This window comes from Cynara cardunculus, assembly GCF_001531365.2.
Source record: "Cynara cardunculus var. scolymus isolate 2C chromosome LG 2, CcrdV1, whole genome shotgun sequence".
In the NCBI taxonomy this organism is placed as follows: domain Eukaryota; kingdom Viridiplantae; phylum Streptophyta; class Magnoliopsida; order Asterales; family Asteraceae; genus Cynara; species Cynara cardunculus.
The window spans coordinates 38,648,920-38,653,007 of NC_037529.1; positions in this window are offsets into that span (position 1 = coordinate 38,648,920).

Genomic DNA, 4,088 nt, shown 5'->3' on the forward strand with positions numbered 1-4,088 from the left:
GTCTTCGTAGGCTATTCAAAAACGTCTGCTGCATATAGGGTCTACAACAAAAGGACTAAAATCATCAATGAGAGCGTGAACGTGTCATTTGATGAAGTTATTGATGTGGCTTCTGAACAACACGGTTCAGGACCAGGGCTAATAATTAATACTACGTGGAAAGCTGATAAACCTGAATCTTCAAATACTGATAATGTTGATTTAGATTCTTTGTTTGAAAACTTTTATGAAGAATATTTTGAAAATAAATCTAATCAGTCCACTGATTTGTCCAGGAACACGCAAACTGAACAACAGTTATCTGGTCCATCTCTTGATGTTCTAGTAACTGAAACTAAAGAAGAAACGGAAGAAGTCGATGAAGAAATTGAGATGAAACTCCTGACAGTCCAGTTCAGCGTGAAGAGGGTGTAAATTCTTATGTGCAAGAGGTATCGGTCGTGTAAGATGAAAATACCTTACCTCAGTCAGATATTCAGCCTACTCCAGTTCCAAATATTGAACCTTCATCTGAACCTGTTCCGATTAACTCCCTAAATACTTACACTGATCAAAACTCAGATCAAAGTTCCTATGTTCCCCTACCTCATAGCAAGAAGTGGACCAGGAATCATCTAATACATCAAGTTATTGGTGATCCATCAGCACCTATTCGTACTCGGTCTGCTACAGCTAATGAGTGTCTATATTCCGCGTTTCTAAGTAACATTGAACCAAATAAGGTGTTTGAAGCCTTAGTTGATCCAGATTGGATACTCACGATGCAAGAGGAGCTGAACCAGTTTGAAGCACTAAAAGTCTGGAGATTGGTACTTCGTCCCAACAATAAGACGATTATCAGTACGAAATGGGTATTCAAGAATAAAAAGGATGAAGACAGCATTGTTGTCAAAAATAAGGCATGGCTCGTCGCTAAAGGATACAATCAACAAAAAGGTGTTGACTACGACGAAACCTTTGCCCCGGTAGCACGGATCGAAGCAATACGGATGTTTCTGGCTTACGCTGCACACAAGAACTTCACAATATACCAGATGGACGTCAAGACAGCATTCTTGTATGGTCTTCTCAAGGAAGAAGTCTACGTTGCTCAACCGGAGGGTTTTGTGGATCAGTCAAAGCCGGATCACGTATATATCCTCGACCGAGCTCTATATGGTCTTAAACAAGCTCCGAGAGCCTAGTATGACATCTTATCAGAATTTCTGGTAAAGTCAGGCTTCTCGAAAGGTAATATTGACACAACCCTTTTCATTAAAAAGGAAAAGTCGGATATTATTTTGATATAAATTTATGTAGACGACATAATATTTGGATCTACGAACCCAAAATACTGTAAAAACTTTTATGCCTTAATGGTTTCGCGTTTTAAAATGAGTGTGATGGGTGAGATGAACTTCTTTTTAGGTCTTCAAGTAAAACAATTATCTTCAGCAATTTTTATTTGTCAATCAAAATATATTTTTGATATCCTGAAGAAATTTAATTTGGAAACTGTTCATCTATCAAAACACCTATGGCTCATGGAACAAAAATACATGCTGATCCGTCTAGGAAAGCTGTAGATCAGAAAACATACCGAGGCATGATTGGTTCTTTAATGTATTTGACGTCTTGTAGACCGGATATTATGTTTTCAACACATCTTTGTGCCAGATATTAGGCTAATCCAAAGGAATCCCATTTAAGTGTCGTTAAGCGCATTTTCCGTTATCTAAAAGGGACTGCTAATCTTGGACTCTGGTATCCCAATGGTACTAGTTTTGAACTAACAACTTACTCAGATGCAGACTACGCAGGTTGTATATTGGACTAGAAAAGTACTTCGAGAGATCTACAATTTCTGGGAGACAAATTAGTCAGCTCGGCGTCAAAGAAACAAAACTATGTGTCCATATCTACTGATGAAGCAGAATAGGTAGCTGCTGCTAGCTGTTGTTTTCAAGTATTATGGATGCAAACACAGCTCAGAGACTACGGGTTTTATTTTAATAAAATTCCCATTTATTGTGATTCTAAAAGTGCAATTGCCATATCCTGTAATCCTGTTCAACACACAAAGACCAAACATATATATATCCGGTATCATTTTATTAAAGATCATGTAGAAAAAGGAACCATTGAACTGTATTTTGTAAATACAAAATTTCAATTAGCTGACTTATTTACGAAAGCTTTAGATGAAAAACGTTTTAGCTTTCTCGTATCTAAGTTAGGTATGCTTAATTTGAAAATTTTAAAATTTGAATTTTTATCAAAAACAGTTCAATTTATTGAACTGTATTTAGTTCAAATTCATTTGGTCAAAATATCTATATTTTTTAATACAAATCAGTGTTTCAATTTTTTATATGATTTTATATTCTTTGATCGTGGAAATCTATATTTGAGGGGGAGTGTGGATCTTTATCTGTATTTTTATTTGATTCATATTTTGAGGGGGAGAGAATTTATCAGTATGAACTAACTAGTTTAAATTTATCTAATTTTTTAAAGATTTAGAGTTTAAAAATATAAGTGTTTGGCCGATTTAGACTAATCTGGACAACACTTTGTCCGATTTATTGCATATCCGGACAAAGCAGTGTCCGATTTAGGCTAATCCGGACAAAAGGCTATACGATAAACTCTTATCCGGATAAGGTTAGATATGTTTCCTAAGGAGATGAGCGGATTCCTAAATCGCTTGATGTTGTTGAGCGGATTCCTAAATCGCTTGATGTTGTTGAGCGGATTCCTAAATCGCTTGATTTATGTATATGTTTCAAGTGTTTAAATTGCTCGTTCCTTGAGCGGTTTACGTCTTATATTGAGCGATTTTGATCGACCCTTGAGCGGTGTTCATCTAAATCGCTTGTGATTTGAGCGATTTATCGTCCGGATTATTACTTGGTTGATTTCATATACTCTAAATCGGACACATCTTGTTCGATTTATCCTAATCCGGATAAGCCTAGAGCGGTTTAGAATTTGAACGGTTTTTGACTTTGACTATAAATATACGATCGATTTTTACACTTCACTTTTTACTTTTACCATATATCGCTTGCTATTGTTCATTGTCGTCTCTGGTCATCTGTATCGACTGTTACATCGCTCAAGTTTTTCACACCTTGTTCAATCGATTCATATTTCATCTCTATTATTCTTCAAAGGTTTCTATTCTATCATGTTGAACTTGAGATGTGTTCTTATTGGACTGTTACATAACCTGGACCTAATTCATCTTGAATCTTAAAATGAATCGTGAATCTAATCTGTCACAATAATCATTTTGGACTGTTAAATCGATTGAAACTTAAAATGAACCAAATCTCATAGATCGATTCTAATAAAACTGGTTTTTAGTGTTAATAAGTTTTTAGAGTTGTCCGATTTAGATTTTAGGTTAGTTTAGGTTTAGTTTCTGTTTTTTGTTCGATTTAATGTTTTGAGTTTTGACCGGATTATTCACCAGAGAAGGTGACCGGAGTTTACTCCGATCAACCTTAATCCGGTTGATATTGTCCGATTTAGGGTTTTTAGACTTAGGTTTATTTGTTATAATTTTTTTTGTTTTATCCGGATTGAATCCTGTTAGGACTGAATTTCAGTGTTAAATTGTATTCACCTTGAAAGTTACTATTGTCTATAATTAAATAGACATCGTGTTTGACTTTGTGTGTAAATTTTGACTAGGCTTTTATGTTTGACCCTATAAATAGGTGTTTCTTTGTAATCTTGAGTAGGATGCTTATTGTAATATCATAATATGTAACGAAGGTTTGACCAGATCTTTGAAGTTTGACTTTCTCTCTCTCCTTCTCATATTGTTCTTACAAGAAAGATCATTCTGCCATTGATGAATTGAAGGTTTCTTGAAGATTGATCATATAAGGGACTCACAAATCCGGATGAAATTTTTTTTTACTTGGTTACTTTTTCTTTTCTTTCTTTCTTAGGAATTAGAATTTCCTTTTATTTTTTTTAGTTTGCAATTTTTTTAGTTAAATTTTTTTTCTCTTATTTTTTTAGTGTTTTTCTTTTAAATTTTAAAAAAAAGTTTTTTTAATTTCTTTTATAATTTTTTTCACTTTGTTTTTGACAAA